The 7,157-nt window shown below is 41.6% G+C and overlaps 1 protein-coding gene across 1 annotated transcript in view; it reads right to left on the minus strand.

Annotated features, from left to right (window-relative positions):
• The window catches only part of eif5b (eukaryotic translation initiation factor 5B), a 120,023-nt gene that overhangs the window by 111,566 nt on the left and 1,300 nt on the right, over positions 1 to 7,157 (minus strand). The window lies entirely within an intron of this gene.

Raw genomic sequence — 7,157 nt, forward strand, 5'->3', positions numbered from 1 at the left:
CCTCAGCATCCAAATTAACACCTATTTAAACTTCTAATTGGTCTGTGAGCAAGGGTATTTTTCTCAACCTCTGAAAACTGCCCATTGATCACTGAAAAAAAAATGCTAATTTACACTTGCATCACCTCAAGGATTGACTTCTTTAATGTTCACACTTCAGGCTTCACCCTTTGATATCAATTTATTCAGAACTTCTCTTGAGCTCTGCTGGTTTGGGTCCAGGGATGTTTTTACGGCATCAGAGGTACTATACAAATGCAAGTTGGTGTTATTGGTTCTCTGTTCCCACGGAATGGATTTCATGATCTTTGTGTCAAATCTCTCCATATTCTTACTCTGCCTCATCTCAGCTTATGTCCCCACACCATGCATCTTGGGTCCCTTCGGCACTGATGGCTCTTTCAGTACCCATTTCTTCCACTTTGCCATGAAGCCATTCTTTTGTCACAATGTCCCTCTGCAATTCATTCCTAAAACCATTTTCTCTTTTCCTTTCTCTCCGTACCTTCTAAATACCTTTCTCTTTAGCGATGCCATGGACTTCCCCTTCCCTGTAAAATAGATTCTCATTTTTCCTGCTAAGATTCTATATTTGTTATGTACTGAAACATTTCCTTTTACACGAGGAGCATCATGATACGTCTCCTCTTTCATGAATCAACCTGAATAAGAGGAATAATTTTGTAACCAAAATGAAAGTTGGTAACCCACACGCTCCCAATATCCTAATATCATGCGATATCAATAAATGGTAACAAAGTGCAAGAAAACAGCATGGATTAACATGCACATTTTTCACTCCTGCTTAGAGGAATATGTAACTTCCGCTCATTGTTTCCCATAGGTGGACAACAAAAGGAATGTGTCACAGTAAGGACAAATCAACACTAATGCGCTCTCCCTCACCACCATACCCACCCCCTCCCCTGCAAACTCAGCCTGCTTATTCTACTTTCCAATGTAGCCAAAGGCAATTCTGATTTTCACCTAAAAATGAATTAGGCTATTATCCCAAGCTTTAAAAAATCTGCTTCACAAAATATCTGATTATAATTTGTGCAAGAATTGTAAAATGCTTCCGTTTATAAATGACAATATTAAGGCATGGGCTCACATAGCTAAGTTAGTTACCAATTGTCTCATCTGAAATAAAAAACAAACATAGAAATCAGGAATATTTTAGAACTGATCCCCATTTACACTGTGTTGATTTCAGTTAGGCTACAGATGACTTCAACAGGTAAGGAGCAGAAATATCAGTTGGGATTTCTACTCCTGTATGCTATCCAATGACCCAGGCTAGAAACTGCACGTCTGGTGCATGTTCCTCTCCCTCTCCTCCATTCATGAGCAGAATGATTACTGTCTACAGGATTACTGTCACTGTTGCATTGTATGAAACACAGCCACCAATATGCATGCAGAAGGTTCCACAAACAGCAGTTAATGACCAGATAATCTTTTTTTAATTCATTCACGGGAGACTGGTTGGGCCAGAGTTTCTTGCCCATCCCTAGTTGCCCTCGAGAAGGTGGCAGTGAGCTGCCTTGTTGAAACTCTGCAGTCCATGTGGTGTAGGTACACCCACAGTGGTGTTAGGAAGGGTGTTCCAGGATTTTGACCCAGTAGTAGTGAAGGGACAGCGATATATTTCCAAGTCAGGATGGTGAGTGACATGGACAGGAACTTCCAGGTAGTGGTGTTCCCATCTATCTGCTGCTCTTGTCCCTCTAGATGGTAGTGGTTGTGGGTTTGGAAGGTGCTGTCTAAGGGGACTTGGTAGATTCCTGCAGTGCATCTTGTAGATGGTACACACTGCTGTTACTATGCATCGGTGGTGGAGGGAATGAATGTTTGTGGATGTGATGCCAATCTGCTGCTTTGTCCTGGATGGTGTCAATCTTCTCAAGTGTTGAGGGAGCTGCACTCACCCAGGCAAGAGGGGAGTATTCCATCACACTCCTGACTTGTGCCCTGTAGATGGTGGACAGGCTTTGGGGAGTCAGGAGGTGGGTTCTCGTCGCAGGATTCCTAGCCTCTGACCTGCTCTTGTAGGCACAGTATTTATATGGCTAGTCCAGCTCTGTTTCTGATCAATGGTAACCCCCAAAATGTTGATAGTGGGGGATTCAATGATGGTAATGCCATTGAATGTCAAGGGGCGATGGTTAGATTCTCTCCTGTTGGAGATGGTCATTGCCTGACACTTGTGTGGCGCGAACGTTACTTGCCACTTATCAGCACAAGCCTGGATATTGTCCAGGTCTTACTGCATTTGGACATGGACTGCTTCAGTATCTGAGGAGTCGCAAATGGTATTGAACATTGTCAGGAAGATGTAATAATTTCCATAATGTTATTTGGAATTTATTGTAGAGTAATAGTGGGGTGTGTGTGTGTGGTGGGGGGGACGACTTAATTGAATTAAAGGCAGCTGGTCTGAAGGCTTTGATGCAAGAAGAGAAGCTAGGTTCGAAATGCTAAATAGGTAAACATGGGTGAACGTTTGGGATGTGAGGTGTAAAGGGAACATTTGCATTTTTAAATAAACCAGAGTAGCTTGAATTCAAAAGAGGAAGGAGGCGAAATGTTACACCTAGCCAGAAGTAGTTAAGAAACAGTGTGTTTATTTTTCCCTAAGATTACTAGTAAAATTGGTACTATGACAGATTTTTATTATTAGAGAGGTAAAGTCCAAAGACATAGTGAAACAATGGTATTTGCATTCAAAGGGAAAAATATGTATAAAGGAGAGAAGGCTGTGTGTAAAGGCAGGCATTTTAAGATCTAACACAAGTGTGAAAAGTTTCTGCCTACAAGGAACCAAAGCTGAGGAAAACTCACTTTGATTTCGACTGTCCAGTGTGTGCTTTGCCTGGGTCTGTTTAAATCTGTGTTTTACTGTTACCTTAATGGAGGTGCAACTGAGAGTCAGGTTAATTAGGGGATTTAGGAGTCATTATTGTAGCAATTCGTAGACATATATATATACACATGTGCTTAAAATCTTTTTCTTTTATTAATAAGTGTTTAATTTAGTTTCGTAAAAAAGCCTCTAAGCTTCAGTGGCCTGTTTACTGAATTCAAAGCCCGCATCTTGAAATAAATACAAATTGCATTTTCTTGTGGCAGCTGCTTCAAGTTTCCCTCTGGGATTTGAGCAGCTTGGAATTTACCATCTGCTTGCCATAACAATTGTGCAATCACCTGCGAACATCCCCATTTCTGACCTACGATGGAAGGAAGGTAATTGTTGAAGCAGCTGAAGATGGTTGGGCTGAGGACATGACCCTGAGGAACTCCTGCAGTGGTGTCCTGGAGCTGAGATGACTGACCTCCAACAACCACAACCATCTTCCTTTGTGCTAGGTATAACTCCAACCAGTGAAGAGTTTTCCCCTTGATTCCCATTGACTCCTGTTTTGCTAGGGCTCCTTGATGCCACACTCGGTCAAATGCAGCCTTGATGTCAAGGGCAGTCACTCTCATCTCACCTCAGAAGTTTAGCTCTTTTGTCAATGTTTGAACCAAGGCTGTAATGAGGTCAGGAGCTGAGTAGCCCTGGCAGAACTCAAACTGAGCATCAATGAGCAAGTGCTGCTTGATAGCACTGTTGATGACCCCTTCCATTACTTTACTGATGATTGAGAGTAGACTGATGGGACAGTAATTGGCCAGGTTGGATTTGTCCTCCTTTTTGTGTACAGGACATACCTGGGCAATTTTCCACATATCCAGGTAGATGCGTGTTGTTGCCGTACTGGAACAGCTTGGTTAGGGGCACGGCAAGTTCTGGAGCACAAGCCTTCAGTACTATTGCCGGAATATTGTCAGGGCTTACAGGCTTTGCAGTAGCCAGTGCCTTTAGCTGTTCCGTGATATCACGTGGAGTGAATCGAATTGATCTGTAAGATATGATTCCGTGAGGATGACTATTGTCAGGCTGTTGCTTGACTAGCAGCACTGTCAGGGCCCATAGCTCACCCAATTTTGGCACTAGCCCCCAGATGTTAGGACTTTGCAAAGACGACAGGGCTGAGCTTGCCGTTGTCATTTCCGGTGCCTAGGTTGATGCTGGGTGGTCCATCCTGTTTCATTTCTTTTTTGCTAGGCCATTTCAGAGGGCACATTGCTGTGGGTCTGGAGTCACATGTAGGCCACATCAGATAAGGATGGCAGATTTCCTTCCCTAAAGGACATTAGTGAACCAGATGGGTTTTTACAACAATGGTTAATGGTCATCTTTAGACTTTTAATTCCATATTTTTATTGAATTCACATTTCACCATCTTCCCTGCCTGGACTTGAACACGGGCACTCAGAGCATTACCCTGAGTCTCTGGATTACTAGTCCAGCAACAATACCACTATGCCATTGCCTTCCCTATGGTGACATTGATTAAGGGATAAATATTGGGTGGACATGGGTGAGTTTTTCTGCTCTTCTTCAAATAGTGCCTTGGGGCCTTTTACATCCTCCTGAAAGGACAGAAGGAGCCTCTGTTTAATGTCTCATCCCAAATACAACCGTGCCGCATTCCTCAGTCCTGCACTCAAGGCTCAGCCAAGATTTGTGCTCAAGTCTATGGGACTTGAACCCACTTTAACCTTTCCACCTAGGTTTTACAGATCGTAGTTAAAAATCTGAAAGAATACAGTAAACAAAATCTATAAAAAGGCAAAGATAGCAAGAGAAATCTCTGCCATAATTCTCTTTTTGATACCGAAGTTTATTTCCCCATCGCACCAAAAAAAAGCAATTGCTTAAAACCTTCTTCTCTGATCTTCATAAGTCTTCATACTTAATGATAATTGATTAAAACAAAAAACTGAAGATTAGAAATCCAACATAAATAAATTGTGATAACCATATACTCATTTAGTGTTAATTTTTGTGGATAGAAGGCCAAAATTATTCATCAAAATTTGAAGAAAATTACATAAGAACAACCTATCATGCACAACAAAATTTTCAAATCATAAATAGCCTGAAAAACAAATTATACCCTACCAAGACACTAAGTTTTAAATGAGATATACCAGCAAGTTCAATAATATCACTGTAAATTACAAGTGGCACAAAAACTTGAAACTTAAGCCAACTAATCTCCATCCACCTCCACCGTCTGGCTGAACTTGTTCTCTCAATGAACAATTTATCTTTTAACTCATCTCACTTCCTCCAGATGAAAACTATTGGTACCTGTATGACTTTTTTTTTTGTGGGGCATGTGGAACATTTCATGTTCCAGTCCTACTTGGGCACCCTCCCTCAAATCTTTTTCAGGTACACTAATGGCTGTACTGCTATCGCTTCCTGCTCTTACCCCAAATTGGAAAACTTCGTTAACTTTGCTTCCAGTTTCCCCCGAGCATTGACCTGGGCTTCTGGGTTACTAGTCTAGTGACATTATCATTACATCACCATCTCTCCCACATTCATTTTTGGGGATAGGCTATCAACAAATAATCATGATAACCCCATTGACTCCCATAACTACACTTCCTCACACTCTGCACCCTGTAAGGATTCCATTCCATTCTCCCAATTTCTCCATTGCATCTGTTTGGATGATGCAACCCTCCAAAGCAGTGCTTCAGGCAGGTCTGCCTTTTATCTCATCTGAGGATTCCCCTCCACGGTAGTTGATAGGACCCTCAATCAGTCCCACACTTCTGCTCTCACCCCTTCCCCTCCCTCTCAGAGCCATGATAGGGTTCTCCTCCATATTCAACAGATCATCCTCTGCCATTTCCACCAAACATCTTTCCCTCCCATCTCCTTTCAGCATTCCAAAGGGACCGTTCCCTCCGCTCCTCAAATCACCCCAGCCCCTTCCTATGGAACATTTCCAAGCAACAGGAGATGCAACATCTGCCCTTTTACCTCCACTTTCCTCACCATCCAAGGGTCTAAACACAACTTCTGTCCAGGTGAAGCAGTCATTTACTTGTACTTCTTTCAATTTAGTATATTATATTTGTTGCTCACAATGCAGTCTCCTCGACACTGGGGAGACCAAATGTAGACTGGGCGAACGCTTTGTAGAACACCTCCATTTTATCCGTAAGCACGGCCCCAAGCTTTCAGTGGCCTGCCATTTTAATTCTCCACCTTGCTCACACACTGACATATCTGTCCTCAGCCTAGCGCAAAGTTCCAATGAAGCTCACTGCAAGCTCAACGTACAACACCTCATCTTTTTATTAGGCACTTGATAGCCTTCTGTATTTGATATTTAGTTCAACTGTTTGAGACCATAACCTCTGCTCCCCCATTTTTAGTTTTCTTTGCATGTGTCTTGTTTTTCTTGCTTTACTTTCAGATGGCTGAATAATGAACATATGCCATTCAGACCTCCTCTGGACCCATCTTTTATTTTACTTGCCCCATTACCACTCTCTTTGGCTCTGTACCCCCAACTCTTCTGTCATTTAATGTCTCCCCTCTTCCCCCATCACAGATCTTCCTTTGTTCTTTTTCCACCCTCCCCCATTTCACTCCTTAAAAGCTATTAACATCTCTACATTTTATCAGTTCTAATGATAGGTCACAACCTGAAATGCTAACTGTTTCTTTCTTCACAGAAGCTGCCTGCCATGCTGTGCATTTCCAGTGTTTATTTCAGATTTCCAGCATCCACATTACTTTGCTTTTGTGTTTGAAACTCAGCACATTTGATATGCTTTGTTTCTTAAAATCTAGATTGATCTTTCACACACACCTCTCTTGCTTTGGGTGCCGGATCATTCCTACTGATCAAGTAATACAAGGGGGAATTTAGTTAATATTTAAACCCTTTGACATAGGGAAAAGAATTCCGTGGATGTACTGAATAATACAGGTACAGTCAGAGTGAACATGAGGTTAATTATACAATTGTAAAATAATTTTCAAAGCTGTATTTGTAAAAGGCTAAGCTTAATCAAAAAGAAATACTTGGACTTCCAATAGTGCTTTCATTCCTGGAAACTGGATGATAAAAGACCCAATTGGTAATCCCTTCTATTCCTTTTATTGAGTGAATATTTAAAAGAAAATTGAAATGTGGGCAAGATTCAATACAAATCTAATTAGATATTTGTTTTTACTCACCCTAAAGACTTTATTCTTGACAAATGTTTGGGCATAGCAAAGGGTTCATTAAGTATACCCA

This window comes from Cetorhinus maximus, chromosome 7 (assembly GCF_964194155.1).
Source record: "Cetorhinus maximus chromosome 7, sCetMax3.hap1.1, whole genome shotgun sequence".
Lineage (NCBI taxonomy): Eukaryota > Metazoa > Chordata > Chondrichthyes > Lamniformes > Cetorhinidae > Cetorhinus > Cetorhinus maximus.